Raw genomic sequence first — 22273 nt, 5'->3', positions numbered from 1 at the left:
GATGATGACTCCGAGGACTTGAGATATGACAATTAAGGAAGTAAAACTCCCAAGTCACCCTTTTTGTCCTCCTTTTATCTTCTACATGAATAACTGACTTATTTATACTCATCAGTTTTTCTCTAAGGACATGATGTCAAATGAAAGATTTTATTGAACTTGAAGTTCAGAGCTAATGGGTTCAGTTTTAAGACTGCTCTTATTAGTGGTGTAAGCCTGAGGAAGATCCTTAAATTCTTGCCATCTAAGTTTTCTCATCTATTAAAGGATTAGAAAATATCTCACTTTTTTTAATGAGCAAATTTACAACTTAGTTTTTGAAAAGCCCACATTTCTCAAACGTGTTTTAAAGATGGAATTATGTTGCTTGAATCAATATGCTATCAACTAACAATCATAGTTCAAATGTGACCACGTGATGAAAGAAAGTTAAGGATTGTTAACAAATTCTCAATGTCATCTGATTTTTTAAATTATAATTATGGCTTCTAGATACACTTAAGTCCATATGTCTTATTGACAGTAAGTTTTTACTAAGACCTGTGAAGTTCTGTCACACACACACACACACACACACAGTGAAGGTGAAATGGTAGGATCCTACAAACATTCCTGGAAAAATGCATTGAACAGCTATTGAGAGTCATAGAATTCTTCTGAAGAACTATGTGTAGTTTGAGACCTGATAAAAATAGAGGTTGGCTAAGAAATAGAAGGGGGAGAGAAAGTCTTTGAAATAGTCTTTGGAAAAGAGTGTGTATAAAAACCTGTTGAAAAGATAGATAATAGTCCCTCTGAAAAACTTTTAAAGTCTATTAAAATTTAATTTCTTTCCTTCTCTAACTTGCTTTCCTCCCAATACCTGTGGACTATGCATTGTGTTTCAGATGGAACGCTTGGTGCTTTAGACTTGCTGTGTTTCATGCCCTCTTGTATCTTAATATAGCCATACTATTCACGGGACCCCACCTTACACTTCAATTAGGCAATTATTGTTTAGTGCACATTTTTAAACTAAATTTGACTGTTTAATTTTTTCCATCCAGTTCTACCATTATCTTTCCCCAGTATTCACAACTCATCAAGTCTTGCTTTGGAATATCCTCTTTGGTCAAGCTTTATAAGTATCTCTCTGTTGTTCAGATGGCCTTGTAGACTGTCTTTTACATATACACCCATTTGGGCTAATTTTGTCAAAAAGTGATTTTTTTTCTACACTAGTATTCAGATTCTATTTAGAGAATACTATTTATGTATTTCACTTATTAGAATGCATTTTGCAATGAGCAAATCTTTTAGTGTAAAATTTTGAAATGATTTTAGACTTAGGTGTTTATCTTGGGGAGGTGTGTATTTGTGCACATGTGCATGCGTATTTATGCCTGTGTGTATATGTTTTGGGGGTGTATTAGAGGAAAGTGTACTAGATACTTGGGAGTATTTTTTCCTCCTTTTCAAAAATAAGTATTCCAGAGTTACAATATTATAAACAACAATCTGGCTTGATCATCTCATTTGAAAAATATAAAGATCTGAGGTCCAGAGATAAGAATGATCTTAGTTTTCTCTGTTCAATTCTAGAGCTCTTACTATAATAAGTTTTGAAATAATAGCATATATATTTAATACGTGAAACTTGAATGTCTTAAGCCAAGTATTCACAAAAATTCTTTTCAGTGATGCCTAGACCATTCTAGCATTCAATTGAATGCTCAATTTAAAAAGTATTTTCAGCAAATGATGAGAAAATTGATTCCCTGAATATACGCCTTTCAACTCACAGGATAGAAGAAAGTATGTACTGACTGTTTGAAAAACGTGTGCATAAAATTAGCTGGCTATTATCCAGTTAAGGAATGAGATCTGTGTTGTGTGCTGTGAAGTGGAAGTGAGCAGTTGTTGCAAAAACTATATAAATGGTGCTTTACAAAGCTATATTGATCTTCCTTTTTGTTTTCAATTTAAGATTTTGAAAATTTATAGAAAGGGAAAAGTCTAGCGAAGTCACCATCTTTATTCTAACATGTTATGGCTGATTGGTTATGATGTTCAGTTTCCTATTGTTAGAAGCAAGGAGATTTTATTATGGATTAATGTAAAAAGAGACCAATGATAATTTATGCTATGAGACAGATGATTCTTGCATCTATCCTAATTCAACAAATATTGTCTGTGTGCCTATTTTGTGCAAAGCCTTGTGCTAGGTACTAGATAAGTGAAATTCACAAATGTCTTGGAAGAGATAGACCAATAAGGCAAAAATGCCTTCACAGGGCTATGGTACGAGAATGAAAGACACGTACGGGAGACACAGATTAGGGATATTTAATATAAGGCAGGGAAAAAGATGGAAAAGAGGATTTTATGACCTGAGTGCAGAAGGACTTACCTGATTAGGTTTTAAGATAGGCAGACACATGGGAAAGAAATATACCAGGAAATAAAGCAGAATGTGAAAAATACAGAAGTGAAAGAGAGCATCATCCATGCAGAGAACTGGTTTTGTTTCCCTAGGGCATAAGGTTATGTTGCTGAATGGGGGATGCATGACTGCCAAACATGCAAAAGCCATCAGCTTCATGAAATCTCTAAACCAAGAAATGTATATAGTTACCTAAGGGATGAGAAGCTCTTGAAGGATGATTGACTGTTTGATTATTCCCTATGATGTAATGGAATATAGATTGGGTGGAAATAAAATTGAAGGTGGGCCGACCAATGAGAACATTTTGGCTTCTGGATACTGCATGCAACTCTTCTCTACCGCTCATTCTTCCTCCCAATAGAAAATACAGGCATAGTATCAGAAATTTGGAAATAAGGGAATCCATAGATTGCAATTCTAATTATTTCACTCTTTGGTGAAAGGAAATGAGGTAAAATAGGTGAATGATTTGCACAAAGCCAAAGAGTTTCTGATAAAACTGGAATTTAGGACCCCAATCTCTACTCAAAAGTCATGAATTAAAATTGACAAGGACCAGCCCTTCAGCTTCAGAGAAATATTTTAACTAAAGTATAAATGATGATGCTTCTGTGTTAGCAGCTCCATAAAGCAAGTGACCTTCATGGATAAAACTGTCTGTGGCTAAAATTAAAAAGACAAAGGAAAATGGGATCCGATTATTAATGTAATTAGTTGATGATATTGGGTGATGGATACATAAATGCCTGTTATTGACTGATGATAATGGAGCACTCCAACCTCAACTAGTGCTCAAGTCCAGCTCTCAGATATAATGAGGGACCTGTTTTTTCCTTCTCTCCTCCTTGCGAGGTGCTAGTACTACATTCCGATTAATGAGGTGCGGACCCAGCATGATGTCAGTGCTGATGTTGCTCCGCATTAATTCCACTATCGCATTGTTTTATGTTATTAAAGGTTCTTATTTTTCAGAGAGTCAAGCATTGTGAGGTGTTGTCTTGAATAGAGCAGGGGAAGACTCTCATGCTTAACATTTCTTGAGGGTTTGCAGATTCACAACACGTTCACAAAACACGAACAAAAGAAATATGCTCAGGCTGTGACACTAATGCTTAGTGTTTATTTAAAACCTTTAACACCTCTCAAGACTTCAGTGTGAGTGCTTTCATATCATTTAGGTGTCTAATGGCATCTTCATATTGAAATGTTCAATGCCCTGTTAAGTAGAAGTAATAACTCATTTATAGAAAGAAAATAGAGATGTAAGTATTTATTCAGACAGGAAGCCTTAGTTGGCTTTTGAACTTGTTAATATTCTGTGAGATAATTTAGATAAAGATAATCATTGGCAGACAAGTTATTTGCTTTAGACCACAGTTAATAAACCACAGAATCAGTGCCTGGACACTGAGATCCTGACTGCTAGTCATCACCATGTCCATTGTACCAAAAGAAATGTGTACTTTGACCAGTGCACAGTTGTATAGAAAGTAAAGTAATTCTGAAATGGATGTGTTTGTCAATGTTCTCTCAGACCCAGAGATTATAAATTCAGAAAAATTGAAAACAAAATTTTATGAGAGTATTTTTAATTTAATTTTATGTATTTATTTAAGAGGTATAGTTACAGAGTGAGAGACAAAAAGAAGGGTCTTCCATCCACTGGTTCATTCCCCAAATGGCCGCAATGGCCGGAGCTGCTCCGATCCGAAGCTACGAGCCAGGAGCTGCTTCTGAGTCTCTCGCATGGGTGCAGGGGCCCAAGGACTTGGGCCATCTTCTTCTGCTTTCCAAGACCATAGCAGAGAACTAGATGGGAAGAGGAGCAGCCGGGACTAGAACCAGTGCCCATATGGGATGCCGGCACCGTAGGTGGAGGACTAATCTGTGCCACAGTGCCGGTCCTGAAAATAAAATTTTAAAAGTTAGATCATTTTTCTTTCTCATTCAGTAACATGGAGTGTATTAATGATCACAGCCATTTAGCCATGATCATTCAAGGTTCCCAACCGCAGGGTGCAGTGTTAGCTGGCTCTCCTGACTTTCATGTGTGCACTCTGGCCTGACCAGAGCTGGCTTAATGCATAGGCAGTTAGTTACGAACTTCTGTGGGTAGTTCCTGCCTATTTCTCATGTTGGTAGAATACCTTTGAAATAAAATGAAATACAACTCATGGTTAAAAAGTACATAGAAAATATATAATAAAGAGTATCACTGCTTGGAGAAAGATACCAAGAATGTTTTTATATATTCCAAGATTTATTTTCTGTGAATACAATGCCAAAAGGCCTTATCCTGTATATTCATAATTTATTAAATGAATAGGATGGTGAAATGTTGCAGACACCCTGTTGTCAGTCTTGCCTCAGCAGCACAAGTTGATATTCATGACTGTGTGCTATTTACAATGCTTTATTCATTTCTGAAAGTATGAATTTTCTAAAAAATCTGACTTGCAGATACTGGTATGGCAAGATTTTGAGACTTATATTCCAATAAACCAGCATATGTACTTTATAACAAAAGGATGGGTCAGAGTACAGAATATTCTTTATTTCATGGTATACTTTAGTTAGGGAATTAATGAAGATTAGCCTTCGATCCTCCAAATGAGAAATAACGAGCTGTCATTGGATGTCATCACCATCAGTCATTGTGAATATAACAGACGCAGGTTGCTTCAAGAGTGAAGTGGTTACCAGGGTGTATTCACAGATTGCAACTGTGGAAACCTCTTTCTCCAGGTTCCCCTGAAGATGATGGAGCATCCCACTGAAAAGCCTTTGTCATTCATATCTGCTTCTTAGAATTCTGAGTGCTTTACTCTGTGATTAAAAAAAAGAGAGAGAGAGAGAGAGAGAGAAGAGAGAGAGAGAGACTATTTGCAGCAGGGAGGTTGGCAGAGTAAAGGGAATTCCTGAATTTTTTTGGATGAATTTAGTTTTAAACCATGAAACCCATTAATATCCTTAATTGGTTCACCGCAAATGATAAAATTGCCATATGGGGCTAGTGTTCTGGCACAGCAGATGGTAAACCACTACCTGCATGGGTACCTGCAGGTTTAAGTCCTGGCTGCTCCGCTTCTGATCAACTCCCTGTTAATTTGCATTGGAAAGCTACTAAAGAGAGACCAAGTACTTGGACCCCTGCCACCAGAACTTGTGAGACCAGATTGAGTTCCAGGCTTCTGTGTTCAGCCTGGCCTAGCCCTGCCTGGGCTTTGCTACTGTTTGGGAAGTGAAAAAGATAGATTGATTCCTCCTTCTTGTTTGTTTTATAATTTTATTAAACTAAAATTTGTGAGAAACAATTCATTTAATATTCTTATGCAACTAAATTATCTTTGAAAGCCTAGCTTACAACTTAATGCACAAAATATCCTTTGTACTCTGGGATCACTACTGTTTAGTATAGACATTTATCCTTTATTTTTCCACTTGGAAGTGGGGAAACTAATATAAATAATATTGGAATGGACTATCAGAGTCCATAAATATTTGTAAGCATCTTTGATAAGTCCTTTTGAGAGTTTTACAAAAATGAAATAACAGGGTGAAAGGGAACAAATATTTTTTAGGCTTTGAAACATACTGGAAAACTGCTTTCCAATTTATACTGTCGGCAGCAATGAGTGGGGATGGCAGTTTCATCAAACCATCTCATTACTTTCAAAACGCAATAGCCTTGCTATATGAAAAGGGTGTTTACTTTTTGCAGAAAAATATATTCAAAGACACATAAACCAAACTTATCTAGTAATTAAAGTCTTTGTGATAATCTCTCTTTGGATTAAGAGGAAGTTTGTGAGTATCTTCAGAGAGACAGAGGGCAGATTGTGTCTACAGACAGACAACCATCTGAAACATGAATTCATTAAGATGGCGTACAGGAAGGTCATGGAACAGGGGTATGAATATTAAATGCAAAATTGGAGAACATTGAAGGTAAAATCATACCTCCATCATGTTTGTGCAGAACTATAACTTTGGAAATGACCAACTGCATCACTTTGTTAGTAGTCTTTATAAGGAATCATACAGTGGTTAGCTGAAACAACAAACTTTTTACTTTTTCCGAGACTTTAAAGGCTAAGTCCAAGATGAACATGTCAGCAGGCTTGGTTTTTCCCAAGGGGTTCTCTCCTTGGCTTGCAAATCACTATCTTCTCTTTGTGGTTTGATGTGGTCTTTGTTTCATGTGTCTTTCCAGCCCAACTTCTTGTATGGGATTTGTTCCCACCTTAATGGAATCATTTTGACTTATCTTTTTAATGACCCTCTCTCCAAGTATGGGGTTAGGACTTGAATGTTTGAATTGGGCAGACATGATTTAGTCCATGTCGTCAATATATTGAAATTTAAAAATTCTTCTGAAAATATACAGATACACTATTTATAATCCTTACCAATTTATCCACTTAATTACTATGGTATCATTATCATTGTTTTTTAAAGGATTTACTTGTTTCAAAGATCAGAATAAGAGAGGGAAAAATAGAGATCTTCCACTCACTGTTTCACTCCCCAGATTGCCACAATAACCAACATTAGGCCAGACAGAAGCCAGGAGCTTCATCCAGGTCTCCCACATGGGTGGCAGGGGCCCAAACCCTTGGACCACTTTCTGCTTTTCCCAGGGCATTAGCAAAGAGATGAATTGGAAGCAGAGCAGCTGGCACACAAACAGGTGCCAATTTGTGTTGCCAGCATTGCAGGTGGTAGCTTAACCCACTATGCCACAATACCAGCCCCTAGTTTGCATGTTTTACAGAAGAAAAATGTCATGTACTGCAGTCACTCTGAATTTGTGTTGAAGTCTTCATGCACAAGCACAATTGGTTTTATTAGAAGATGCGAATAAATTAAATGCAATGGTATAGTCGAGCTCTTACATTTAGTTCACATGCCATATGTGGATTCCTTCATTGAAATAAATACAACATCTTATTGAAATTGACATATCAACAGGGACACATGATCTTGAAATTAAGTCATAACATCAGTAGGGAAAAGGAAAGAGCATGAAAAATTCCTCCAAGATACATTGAAAAAGTAAGTCATTTAAAGACTCACTGTTTAAATAAGGAAATATGGGGTAGCTGTACTGCTTATCTTTATTTTCTGACAGCTTACACAAGGAAAAATGATGCAACTAGAAAAAGACTTCATGATATGCTTACCAACTTGACTTGTGTGATGACATGGTTAGCTCCATTACAGTTAGGAAAGGGATACCTCCAATTTTGTCCATAAATGATGTAGAATTCTGTATTTCACAGTATGAAGAAGCTATGGAAAATGATTTATTTTTGAAAATATAGTTTCTATATGTATGCTCTTTTTTAACTTTTATTTAGTAAATATAAATTTCCAAAGTATAGTTTATGGATTACAATGGCTTCCCCCCCACCATAATTTCCCTCCCACTCTCACCCCTCCCATCTCCCGCTCCCTCTCCCATTCCATTCACATCAAGATTCATTTTCAATTATCTTTATATACAGAAGATCGATTCAGTATATATTAAGTAAAGATTTCATCAGTTTGCACCCACACAGAAACACAAAGTATAAAATACTGTTTCAGTACTAGTTATAGCATTACTTCACATTGGACAACACATTAAGGACAGATCCCACATGAGGAGTAAGTACACAGTGACTCCCGTTGTTGACTTAACAATTTGACACTCTTGTTTATGGCATCAGTAATCTCCCTAGGCTCTAGTCATGAGCTGCCAAGGCTATGGAAGCCTTTTGAGTTCACTGACTTTGATCTTATTCAGAGAGGGTCTTAGTCAAAGTGGAAGTTCTCTCCTCCCTTCAGAGAAAGGTACCTCCTTCTTTGATGGTCCCGTTCTCTCCACTGGGCTCTCACTCGTAGAGATCTTTCATTTAGGTCTTCTTTTTTTTTTTTTTTTTTTTTTTCCAGAGTGTCTTGGTTTTCCATGCCTAAAATACTCTCATGGGCTCTTCAGCCATATCCGAATGCCTTAAGGGCTGATTCTGAGGTCAGAGTGCTATTTAGGACATCTGTCATTCTATGAGTCTGCTGTGTATATTGGATACCTTTAAACAGACCATGATAAGGAATGATATAAAATATTGACTCCATGTGTGTCTCTGGATATTATGGATATATTATGTAAATTTATTGGATACTAATATTTAATAAAGGTAAGAGGAATAAAATCTTTTAAGATTTTTTATTTATTTCACAGGTAGAGTTATAGTCAGAGAGGGAGAGATAGAGAGGTTTTTTCATCTACTGATTTATTCCCTAAATGGCTGCAATGGCTGGAGCTAAGCCGATCCAAAGCCAGCAGCCAAGAGCTATTTCTGGGTCTCTCATGCAAATGCAGGGTCCCAAGCACTTGGGCCATCTTTCCACTGCTTTCCCAGGTCATTAGCAGAGAGCTATTTTGAAAGAGGAGCAGTAGGGACTTGAACCTGTGCCCATTTGAGATGCTGGCACTGCAAGCAGAGGCTTATCCTACTATGCCACAGTGCTGGTCTGGAAAAATAAAATCTTAACTAGTTCTGAAGATTTCATATTGGGCATAAGAAATATGATTGTGGTGATCATTTAGCTTATTTAGGAGGAAAATACTGGCTTTTGGCGAAGTAACTGTTACGCTAAAAATGTTCTTAAAAACACAGATTTAACTGTGGTCAAAACTAGGAAAGATTTGTAAGTCCCATGATGTTGTATTGCAATGAGTATTTGACCATTTCCAAGTCTGCTGTAAATTTAAGCCTCTCTTATATGCCACAATAATGATAACAAAAAGAAAACATTCCTATCTTTTCCCCCTTCTTTTCCTCAATGCAGCACTTTTAGCTGTAGAAATCCATCTGTATTTAATGACATCTTTTAAGACTATTTTTTTTCATCCTGGATATTTAGTTTGGCAGAGAAGATCCTTGGAGGCAATTGACGAACTAAAACATGTCTTTTATATTTTATGCTGCCTATCCCCCTAAATCAATAATAAGAAAATATCCATATTTTACAGGTTAAATGCTCTGGCTGTTATGATAGTAATCAGGTTCTCAGAGGAGTACAGTGCAAATAGGAAAAGATACTCCCACTTACATTAAATAGTAACAAATATACTATGTTCAAGGATTACTTTTAAGTGAAGTTACTGTGTATGTTGTATCTTTATACAAATAACAATAGAAATCCTTGTTCATAAAAGTTCAGTTGTTACTTCAATGTCTATTTAAAACAACTTATACTATCTTATTTTCCTCAACAGTGATTCAGGTTGTTACTGAATTATATACAATAAATTTCTAACAATCATAACACAAGTAACTTGTCATTTTAAACTATTTCAAATAGGATAAAGTCTAGGTTTGAATTTAGATTTTTTTTAAAGACTAAAAAAACCAGATCGTAAATTAAAATCTTTTCTGACCTTGCAAACTGAGAAAAGAACAAGAATACAATTACCTATAAAGTTCAGATTGGAGTAAAGTGTGGTGGATAGTATAGAACAACCTGGTTTAATCATGACTAGCTGTTTTCTTTTAAAGATTTATTTGAGAGGTAGTTAGAGAGAGAAAGTTTTTCCGTCAACTGGTTCACTTCCCAAATGGCTGCAATGGCTGGAGCTGGGCTGATCTGAGGCCAGGAGTTTCCTCTGTGTCTCCCATGGGAGTGCAGGGGCCCCAAGCATTTGGGCCATCCTATGCTTTCCCAGGCCACATCAGAGAGCTGGATCAGAAGAGGAGCAACTGGGACATGAACTGGTTCCCATATGGGATCCTGGCAATGTAGGTGGAAGCTTAGCCTACTATGCTACAGTGGTGGCCCCAGCTGGTTGTTTTAAGTACTTGATGGTCACTGTTTAAGTAGGTTACTTACTAGCAAGTGAAATATTCATTTCAGGACCTTTGACCAATGTTATTCCTCTTTTTTTTCCCAATGCAAATGGTGTGATTTCATAATTTGGGAGTTTGTGAAGAAATGCAGAGGAAAGGGGTGATAATCTCTCCTGCTAAATCATGCAAGCTTTTTCAACTTCAGCACACAGATGATATCTTGGATTTGATAATTCTGACTTGGGTGGGGTATGTGTTGTACATTTTAAGGTATTTAACCACGTCCTAGTGTCAACCCTGTAAATGCCAGTAGCATCTTAACCCTACTTGTGACAATAAAAATGTCTCCAGAAATTGCTGAAAGTATTCTGGAGAGGAGAGAGAAAGGCAAAGGGAAGAAATCACGCCTGTATAGAATTACATGGTAAGCAATGACATAATGTAGTTAGTTCCCCACCCTTCCACTGCTATCACCAGATGTATCAAATAGCTCTGGTCAAAACATAGTCTACCAAATATATTGTCTACCTTCGGATTTGATATTAGAGCTTTTCCTAATGGGGTTATTAATGTTTTACTATTTCTTTTTTGAAGATTGATACATTTGAAAGGCAAACCAATAGGGAGAGACATACAGATCTTTGATCTGCTAGTTCACTTGCCAAGTGGCCCCACCAGCCAGTGCTGGACCAGGCTGAAGCTAGCAGCCAGAACTCCTTACAGGTTTCCCATGTGGGTTACAGGAGCCCAGGCACTTAGGCCATCTTCTGCTTTCCAACGAATAGTATCAGGGAGCTGAATCAGAAGCAAAGCAACTTGGCCTCAAACTGATGTTCATATGGGATGACGGCATCCTGAGCAGTAGCTTAAACACTTGTGACATAGCACCAGCCCCCTTTTTCCTTTCCTTCTTTGCAGTATTTTAAATCATTCTTTTGTCTCTCTTTATATTCTCACCTCTTTTTTTCCCCTCTTAATTGGTTTAATAACCTTAAAAAATGTCAGGGCCAGTGTTGTGGCATAGCAGGTAAAGCTACCCTCTGTATCCTGTATCCCTTATGGGCACCAGTTCATGTACCAGCTACTCTAGTTCTCATTCAACTTCCTGTTAATGTCCTGGGAAAAGAGGGGAAGATGGCTCAAATGCCTGGGTCCCTGCCACTCATATAGGAGACCTGAATAAAGTTCATGACTTCAGCCTGGTCCAGCCCTGGCCACTGAGGCCATCTAGGGAGTAAACCAGCAGATGAAAGATTTCTCTTTCCAATTCTTTCAAACAAATAAATCTTCCAGAAAAAGATACTTCTTAACTTTCTCAGTGTAATGTATTCCTGTTGTAATATGTATACACCCACTATAAAAATCAGATCCAGCAACCCTAATCCAATTTACAATTCTGGGTTCTAAATTTTAAAAGCTGAAATGTGTGTTTGCTCTTGTAACCCCCACTGCAACTCTAACTTTGTGGGTGTCATGTGTTTCTTTGATAAATTCATTCTAGCCTGCTAATTGTCCCGAGTTTGATATAACCTTTTCATTCTATATTTCTCCCATGGTTATTCAACAGCTGGATTCTTACTCAGCTTGTAGAAGACATTAAATGCTTCCTTGTTAGTAAGGAGAGTTTCTGTTCTTTTTGTCATGCCAGACTGAAAGCAAACTGAGGTCATGGAATTACAGCTATTAAATACCATTTTAAAAATACCTATATTGGGGCTGGTGCTGTGGGGCAGCAGGTTAGACCAGTGCCTACAGTACCAGCATCCCATATGATTGCTGGTTCGAGTTCTAGCTGCTCCACTTTGGATCCAGCTCCCTGCTGATATGTCTGGTAAAGCAACAGAGGATGGCCCAATTCCTTGGGCCCCTGCCTTCCACATGGGAGACTTAGATGAGGCCCCTGGCTCCTGGCTTTTGCCAGGTCCAGCCTTGGCTGATGCAGCCATTTGGGGAGTGAACCAGTGGGTGGAAGATTTTTTTCTAAGTCTCTGTCTCTCCTTTTCTTTGAGTAACTCTGCCTTTTGAATGGAATGTATACATCTAAAAGATCCTCTTTTTTACTTAGATTTCTGTGATGTAAAATTATCATTGCTTACTAGTGTTTCTCGGTTCTTTTGCATATAATTATAACTGATGAGAGAAGAAACACAAATGAAGGTTTTTTACACTAACAAATGATCTCTAATGTAGAAGTAGCAGTGCCGGCGCCGCAGCTCACTAGGCTAATCCTCCGCCTTGCGGTGCCGGCATACCGGGTTCTAGTCCCGGTCAGGGCGCCAGATTCTGTCCTGGTTGCCCCTCTTCCAGGCCAGCTCTCTGCTGTGGCCAGGGAGTGCAGTGGAGGATGGCCCAAGTGCTTGGGCCCTGCACCCCATGGGAGACCAGGAGAAGCACCTGGCTCCTGCCTTCGGATCAGTGTGGTGCACCGGCCGCAGCGCGCCAGCCACAGCGGCCATTGGAGGGTGAACCAGTGGCAAAAGGAAGACCTTTCTCTCTGTCTCTCTCTCTCTCTCTCACTGTCCACTCTGCCTGTCAAAAAAAAAAAAAAAAAAGTAGTAGTTAAGAAGTAGTCGTCATAGTTATACTGTCTTCATTGAATTATACCACATTCATGACAAAATACTCCTTTTTCCTTACTTTATGATCATTGTTATGAATCCCACATTATGTGGTATTAATATCCCTTTTTTAAGAAATAGTGTATGTCGGTCAGCGCCATGGCTCAATAGGCTAATCCTCCGCCTGCAGCACTGGCACACTGGGTTCTAGTCCCGGTCAGGACGCTGGATTCTGTCCTGGTTGCCCCTCTTCCAGGCCAGCTCTCTGCTGTGGCCTGGGAGTGCAGTGGAGGATGGCCCACGTGCTTGGGCCCTGCACCCGCATGGGAGACCAGGAGAAGCACCTGGCTCCTGGCTTCAGATCAGCACGGTGCACCGGCTGCAGCACGCTGGCTGCGGTGGCCATTGGAGGGTGAACCAACGGCAAAAAGGAAGACCTTTCTCTCTGTCTCTCTCTCTTTCTCTGTCCACTCTGCCTGTCAAAAAAAAATTATGTATATAAAATCTACACATGATAATCTGGAAAAATATTAAAAATTGTTAAATGATAAGTTTAAAAAAGTACATTTAGCATCACAAAGAAGAAAGTCACACTGTACCCTGTAGATATGTATAATTGTAAATTAGTGCTTTCTTTGAAAATACTAAAATATATACCCAAATGAAAAATGTGTTTGAATAGCTGTTTTTGCTTTTCAAATGTTTCATAGTTCTCAATAGTTATGATGTGTTAGTCACTTCCTCTCTCCCAGGAACTATTGTAAACAGTTTCTTTGAATTAACTTTCTTTGTCTTCACCACTACTTCAAAGTGACAGGCTAAGTCTTTGAGAGGGTTATGTAAATTGCCTGAAAGATGGGCTGCCTGGTAACTCAAAAAGCCAAGATATGAGTCCAAGAGACACCAGGTTCTACTTTGGGCCATAAAATGAAACAGTTGGCCCGGAGCAGTTTTGTGTCTGCATGTACACGTACAATTGAGGCTCATGTGTTTGTCCAACTTCAGCAATGGCTGAGGGAGCCCAGTGGTCTCAGGAGCTCCAGAGACTTCCCAAGTAGCAATAAAATAAAATGAAAAAGAAAACCCTCTCATCATCGTTTGAATCCAAATTAGTTTCCAGGTGCTTCTACAACAAAATTGTTTGAGTTTGTGAATATTGAATATGGAGGAAAAAGTGTTTTTACTTCACTTCATGGGTTATTTATCATCCATGGTAAAAACCTGTACTCGAATACTGGCAGAGATGGCAAGGGAAGTTGTCCTTTTGCTGATTACTTTCTCAAATCTGGAAATGTCAGATACATAGATGTGGAAAAGATACAAAGTGAGTGGGTCTTTTATTTTACATTTAATTGAAGTTCTTAAAGTTAGTATTATCACATTGGCAGTGTGATCCTCAGGTATAGAGCTGCACTTCCCTGCCCGTGGGTCTCTGAATATATTTGGAAAAGTGGCATTGCATCTAATAAAATCATAGGAAAAATAGTGGAAATATTGGGTTTAAGTTCAGCAATATGTGATTCTGTTTCACCTTTTGATAGTTAAAATTCTCAATTCGAAGGCCGGTGCTGTGGCATAGTGGGTAAAGCCACCGCCTGCAGTGTCGGCGTCCCCTATGTGTTCCTGTTCGAGTCAGGGCTGCTCCACTTTTGGTCTAGCTCTCTGCTATGGCCTGGGAAAACAGTAGAAGATGGCCCAAGTCGTTGGGCCCCTGCACCCATGTGGGAGACCTGGAAGAAACTCCTGGCTTGGATCAGCTCAGCTGCGACTGTTTCAGCCATTTGGGGAGTGAACCAGCAGATGAAAGATCTCTCTCTCTCTCTCTCTCTCTATCTCTCTCTCTCTGTCTCTCCTTCTCTATGTGTGTAACTCTGACTTTCAAATAAATCTTTTTTTAAAAAACTCAATTTGAACAATTTTAAATGTATTATCTGTACATTCATTCTAGATGCATGGCCTGAAAGTGAAGCATAATTACTCTGAAAATGACTCTCTATTAACTTTAATTGATGCTCCACTACCACTTTTTGATGAATAAATATTAAGGCATTTGCTATCATAAAATTCATTAAACCTGTTTCTTCATCTTCTGTCTTGAAGCTAATAATTCATGTAGCATTTCTGAAAAATAAGTGAGCTTTTGCATGAAATTGACATTTTTGTATCAAGAACTGAATCTGCTTCTATATTTCTAGGAAAGTTTAAGACCTAAAGATAAGAAGTGTTATAGAATATCACAGCCTTTGCTTTGGGTATAAATAAACATTAGTTCTAGTGAAAACAGGAAATCTTCTTAAAGTTAATGACTGATTATGAAAAATGGTTGAAGTTTAAACTATGCTTTTTCTTTAATATTATGTATTACTATATCTTGATCTGCTTGTCACACTAAATATATTAATTTTTCTTATATTAGGTTCCTGTCCTGAGACCACAGCAGGATGTGCCTTGGACAAAGGTGTGTATATTTAAATCATATTTCAAATGTTCTGTTTGAATGAAGTGTAAAGTATTAATAACATTACTGTTGCACGCTAGAAATATGGTATTATGTTCCATGTTCATTTTCAAATACATTTTATGATAGACACTTTTTCTTCAGGTATAATGTTAGCAAGAAAATATCAAAATTGGAAATCTGTTTCTCAAATACATATCATTGCCTGGGTACAGAAAACTTAATCCACATAATCTATATCTGGAAACAATGTAGCTATCAGAGGCTGATGGAAGGTATTTAATATATGTTGATGAAACTATTGAAATATGATATATGAGTACATGAGTTTAATTATCAGGCAAGAGCTACCTAAAGTGTCTCCGTTCAGGGGGAAACAAATAGAGAAATTAGCTTAGAATTACAAATCAACCTGAAAATAGGAAGCAATCAGGAAAATAAATACACAAACAGCTTAGTAAGTATATAAATGTGCTTCGTGAAAGATAAGTGGGGATACTGCAAGGTCAATATAGGATGTCTGTTACTTCAAATTGGAATTCTGTTGAAAAAACAATGTGACCAAAGATCATTAAAGAGGTCATGAAATATAACAACTGAATTTGGAGAGTAAAAATAAATTTGTGAGCTGAATAAGAGGTACAAACTGTGTAAACTATTAACCTCTGAGTAAAGAGCAAGGAAACTAAAGTTCTTAAAGGCAGTACTGGAGAAGGATGAAAACTGACAAATCTTTAGTACATGAGCTATAGTTTCCAGACCTTCTGTATGGAGGAAGTAACAAGAATTATTTCTTAAAACTAGTTCATAAGAGAAACGTTTAAGTGAGCTCTAGCATAAGGTAGTAAAGATTCAATGTCATTTTTCCCTGAGGTATTTAAATACCAAGCAGATTGACAATGTTGTCTTAAGTTTTTATGAAGCTTCTCTGAATCAGCTACCCTATTCAAGGTCCCTCCAAGTTTGCACACGAGTTGGTAAAGCACTGTTCACAATTTTTTTTTTTTTGCTTGTTAAGGTAATTTTTATGTAGAAAGGTATGTTGGATGTTGGTTTGTGGTTATGAGAAAAAATGACTATGTACCATCATTAGTAATGATTGATACCTGTTCTGCTTTATGCAAACTTAGTATTTGTGGGTGTATAATTATGTATGCATCATTATATTTTTAAGTTTGCCCAAAGCATACTGTATATATTTTGCCATGTCACTCTTATATAAAACCAAAAAGTACTTCATAAATGCATATGTGGGTAATTTTCTGAGACTTTTTAGAATTGAAATACACGTAGATTTTTCTTGACCCTTTATTTCATGTCATTTTCTTCTTAGTAACTTTTCATTTCTGTTCTGACATGGATGCATCTTTAGAATATCCAAGGAAAATACGCCAGCTGATGTACACTGCCAGACAGGGAATGTATGCCTCCAGGCAGAAATTTCTGGTGTTCATGGCTTTGGCATGGCATTTGGCAGGGAACTAAAACATAGCACAATGCAAATACCCTGAGCTTGCTGTTAGTCATTGCTAGTCTTTCCTTCTGATACTTCAGGGAACATTTCTGATACTGAATTGAAAATTGGGCTATCTACTAGGTGTTCTAGTGGCAGAGAATGAGATGATCATAGCTTTGAATTTGCACCTTCCTGGGTTTGAAGTATGATTCTATGATTGACTAATTGTAGAACCCTGGACAAATGATTTCAGATAGAAAATAAATGTAATAATTATCACAGGGGCTTGGGCAATTGTAAAGTGGCATAATTATCCTAAGGCACTTGCTCTGTTACCTAATACACATTTTATAAATGTTATTCCTTCATATTTCTGTATTGAGTTAGGTCTGTTTTAAACTTACTAATCTTGATCATTCTATCTATAGAAGGGAAATGATTCTCATACACATTTGTAAATGTTAAATTATATAAACATTTGCATTTTTTCTTTATACTTGAGTGGGGTACTGTTTTTAGAAAGCAAGAATTGTTGAAAATTTGCTAGTTTTTTTTTCAATTCTTTAAGAGTTACCTTTTTACAAAACATGAAGGAACTTGATGTTATACAAGTATTTTCTTATTTTAATTTTGTTTGAGCTTTTGTTAGTGTTACCAAGAATGGAAATCCACATTGTAAAAAATAGATGGCTTATAAATTATATACCTCCACAGCATGCCCATTTTATCTTAATTCAGTCAATACTTTGGATCATTTTGCTTTTAAAGAAACTATTGTGCTGTATATTATGTTTGCTACTAAGAAAGATTAAAATGTTTCTGTCTTCAAGGGAGCTATAATCGTAAATGAGAAGAGAGATAAGCATACTGTTTTAACACAATGAGGTAACATTCTAAAATAGATATCAACAAGAGATATGTAGAAAAGACAGTTTAATCAATCTACCTTTCTGGAAGGGTTGACACCTTAGGTATCTTAAAAAGTGATAATTAACTGGCTAGGTATCAGTCAAATATAAAGACACTAATGGTGGGAGGTTATCAAGAATAAAAGTAGGGAAATCAGAATCTATTATCTGATCTAAAACAATGGTGCTTGTTATAAAGATCTGTACTTGAAGCTGGGAGGCTAATTCTACCCAGTTTTCCTCAAAGTTACAGATTTGATGCATTTAGAAGGGTATTTTTGCAGGACGAAGATTTGTGGGTCATGACATTTATAAGAGTATTATTTTTTACATAGTAAATAATAGCAAAACTTTTATAACGTATGATATATGGGATATGATACTTCCAAGTTAGTAAAATTCATGATTTTGAAGTTAGTGTTATATTCATAAAACAAGGCCAAACTGTGAAAAAGACTGTAGCACCATCCTTCTTTTACAAAAATGCTTTTATACATGTATTTATGTAAAATATAGATCCACATAGAAATCAACAATTATATACATGTTGTGGTTTTGTTAGGGGATAGAGTTCTAAGAGAACACTTAGAAAATGACTGAGATCAGGACCAGTGTTGTGGTGTAGTGGGTAAAGATGCTGCCATCCCATATGGGAACCAGTTCATGTCCTGGCTGCTCCACTTCTGATCCACTCCCTGTTAATGGCATGTGAAAAGCAGTAGAAGATGACCCAAGTCACTGGGCCCCCTGCACCCATGTGGGTGACCCAGATGAAGTGCTTTGACTCTTCATGGTCATCTGGGGAGTGAACAAGCAGATAGGTCTCTCCCTCTCTCTTTCTCCTTGTTTCTCTCCCTCTCTCCTTATCCCTCCTTATCCCTTCCTCCCTCCCTCTCTTCCTCCCTTCCTCCCCCTCTCTTTCTCCCTCCCTCTCACACTTCCAGGGGACTGAATGACAGAAGTTTCCAGTGGACATGTGACAGAATGGACACTCCATTAGACAGTGATGAAAGAGGATAGGCACATTGCTGAGGCAGCCATGTGGTATAAACAAATGAAATGCGGATAATAAAATGCAGAAGCAGTTTGACAACTTGACAGTGAATAGAGGCTGGAAGAATTTTCACTTACATATTGTAAATTTGGAAAGGAAGAATATTATTAGAAACTGTAGGAAGGAGATCTTTAAAGTTACACACAAGTCGGCTGATTGTATTCTAATGTTTTGCGGAGGGTAGAACTCATGAACTTTGGAATGAACTATTTGATGGTTTTTTCTTTATAAGATTTTATTTAAGTTTGAGGAATTTTCTAAGTGTTAAAAAGGTGGTTCTTACTGACTCCTTATAGTAAAGGTGTTGGGAGAGAGATGAAAGGAAGGAATTGGTATTTAGCAAAAGGCACCAGAACTTAAAGGTTGGGGAAATGTTGAGACTAATTCATATTGCAGAAATGACATTGTATGTTCTGAAGACACTACTAAGAGTAGAGCTAATTATTCGATAAGGAATTTCAAGATTATGGTGGCAGAAACACTATACTTTGAACCAAACAGGGTGGAGATGGAAGATTATACTTTGAGGCTTGCACAGAACAGTAAATACATTTGTGATATTCTTCCAAAAGAGGGGGACATTACCCTCCGCAGTGATTGAGAAGACATGAAGCCTCCTGCCTCAGTTCCAATGGGCCAGACGGCCTCTCCTCAGAAACCCAGAGGCTGGATTGCTCTGCAGAGCTGTGAAAGTGGGGCTCCATGAAGCTTGGGAGTCCAGAACATGTACTACAGCCATGCAAATGATGCTTCCAATGGGCCCAGGACATCCCAGTCTGGAGAATTTTTTTTGTCTGCTCTTTCATTCACAATGTTTGATATTTTGTGATACTGCATGCAGATTCATACAACAACTTAATGAGCATAAAAATAGAAAAAACATGTTCAGGAATATGCTCTTGGCCTAATAGCATTAAGATGCCTGCATTCCGTATCTAAATGCCTTACTTTGAGTCCTGTCTATGCTTCTGATTCTAGCTTTCTTCTAATACACACCCTGGAAGCAGCAGGTGATTGCTCAAATCATTGGATCCCTTCCCCACCCATGTAAGAAATCTGGATTTAGCTCCTGGCTCCCAGATTTGGCCTGGGCTAGCTCTGGACCTTGTAGTCATTTTAGAGAATCAGTAGATGGAAGCTCTGTATGTCTCTGCTTCTCACATAATAGATAAATTATTAAAATATTTTGTTAATTTTGAAATGTTTAGCAAACGTGAATTACCAACATAAGGGATGAGTGTCAGATGACTCCCAGAATTTGATTTAGTATTATTGTAATTCTATTTGCTTAATGAAAAAGTAAAGAGGTCATTTGAGAATAAAATATTTCTTAATTTTAAATTTAATTGGAATTTTTATTAGAATGATTGTACTTTCATATAGTATCACAATATAAAAGTCTTTTTCCACTTAGTCCAGCTTTCCCCAATGGTAATATTTTTCAAAACTATATTACCACCACCTGGATATTGATATTGGAATAAATCGCTGTACTTACACAAATTTCCCCAGTGCTGCTTGTAATCATTCCCCCTCGGTGGGGCCCTGAATAGTTTGGTTACTACAGGATTCTCCCATGTTGCCCTTTTGTAATGATACCTATTTCCCTTCCGTTTCCCCACTCCACCCTCACCCTTGGTAACCACCAGTCTGTGCCCCATGAATAAAATTTATCATTTCAAAGATGGTGTATAATTTGAACCATGCCATCAATCTTGACGTTCATGCTCTGCATAATTTTCTGGGAGTTCATTCAGTAGCACGTATCAATACTTGGTTTGTTTTTACTGCTGTAGTAGCCCAATGTCTGTCTGTGACAAGTTTATTTTTCTCTTGAAAAACATCTTAGCTGATTCCAGTTTTTGGCTGTTAAATTAATGTTTGAGTATTTCTGTACTCAGTCTCTGAAGTACTGATGATTACTGTTGCATGCTTAGGTTTGTGAGAAACTGCTCAACTGTTTTCCAATGTGGCCATTCCATTTTGCCTTTCTACCACCAGCCGTGTATGAATGATCACATTCTCTGTGTCCCTGACAGCATTTAATCTTACTCTGTCAGCATTTGGTATTATCACTGTTATGTATTTTATCCATTTTGATAGGTTTATAGTAAGAATTTTCTGTAGTCTTAACTTTCATTTCTCTAATGGCTATAGATGCTGAACATGTTTTTATGTGCTTATTGCCATCTCTATATCCTCTTTATGAAATGTCTTTTCATGTAGTTTGCCTATTTCTCATTGGATTTTTCCTAAGTTTTTGAATTTTGAGTGTTCTTATGACCACTATTTTGAATATATATATTTGAATATATACATAAAAATAATGGTGGCAGAGAGACAATGGAGAAGAGGGGGAGGTAATATCTGGAAATCCAGACAGGTAGCAATCAAGAGACAGTTGTCTGTATAAATCTGATGTCCCAAGAAGGCATCAAGTATAGAAATACAGGTTATGGGGCCGGCACTGTGGCGTAGTGGTTTAACACCCTGACTTGGGCCGGCATCCCATATGGACGCCGGTTCGAGACCTGGCTGCTCCATTTCTGATCCAGCTCTCTGCTAATGGCCTGGGAAAGCAGTAGAAGATGGCCCAAGTCCTTGGGCCCCTGCACACACATGGGAGACCTGGAAGAAACTCCAGGCTTCGGATCGGCACAGCTCTGGCCATTGCTTTCAATTGGGGAGTGAACCATCAGATTGAAGTCCTCTCTCTCTGCCTCTCCTCTCTCTGTGTAACTCTGACTTTCAAATAAATAAATAAATCTTAAAAAAAGAAACACAGGTTATAAATATGCAGTAGGGAAATATTGGAGTAGATCTTGGAAAACAAAAATAGCAAGCCATTCTCTCTCCCCTTAAAATACTTAATTTCTAACTTTCAGAAAATAAAGATATGTCAGTACATAAATGCTATTTTTTTTCTTGGATTTTTTCTCATTTATCATAGACCTCAACCATTACCAGTATTTTCATAGTTTTAAAAGCTATTTGAAATTTTCTGCTGGGGGGAAAACACATGTATTTTTTGATGTGTCAGTTAGATCGAGAGAGACGGTAAAACTTTGGTGGGGCTATAGTCTGTAATTCAGATTACTCACAGAAATAGGGTTAACATTTTTAGAGAGCCTTCTCTATACACCATAAGAAAGTTCAAGGTTTCAGGTACTCATTGCCAACTGTATATTCATACATTAATATTTTAATTACCAACACAGCCATTATCAATTCAGTGACTGTATACCAGCCTGTACTATATGTGAATTTCTAGAGGTTTCACTTGGCGGGGGGGGGGGGGGGGGGGGGGGTCTTACTAGGAATTTCAAGACTAAGAAATGGGCAAAGGGGCTTGATCAAGGGTAGGAAATAAAATGATGGATTATTTTGAAAGTATTTATGGAGATTGTAAAAATAGGTTTAGTAGAGTTTAAAATGCTGCAGTTTACAATGATGTAATTTTTATAAATTCATAGAAATTCAGAGCAATGAAGAGAAGGAGGGGGACAGATATTCTATCCATTCTCTAGTTCACATCCCAAGTGGCCACAAAAGCCAAGTCTGATCCAGGCTAAAGCCAGGAGC

At 37.5% G+C, this 22273-nt stretch overlaps 1 protein-coding gene across 1 annotated transcript in view; it reads left to right on the top strand.

Annotated features, from left to right (window-relative positions):
* PTPRD (protein tyrosine phosphatase receptor type D) overlaps positions 1-22273 on the top strand; it is a 1630925-nt gene that overhangs the window by 67679 nt on the left and 1540973 nt on the right. Inside the window, exon 2 of the mRNA XM_070051957.1 lies at positions 15232-15273. The gene's annotated coding sequence lies outside the window, so the exon portion shown is untranslated. The remainder of the gene's footprint in view (positions 1-15231; positions 15274-22273) is intronic.

Source organism: Oryctolagus cuniculus, chromosome 1 (assembly GCF_964237555.1).
Source record: "Oryctolagus cuniculus chromosome 1, mOryCun1.1, whole genome shotgun sequence".
Classification (NCBI taxonomy): domain Eukaryota; kingdom Metazoa; phylum Chordata; class Mammalia; order Lagomorpha; family Leporidae; genus Oryctolagus; species Oryctolagus cuniculus.
The sequence above is the reverse complement of the archived record's forward strand: the minus strand, read 5'-3'. Positions and strand labels throughout refer to the sequence as shown.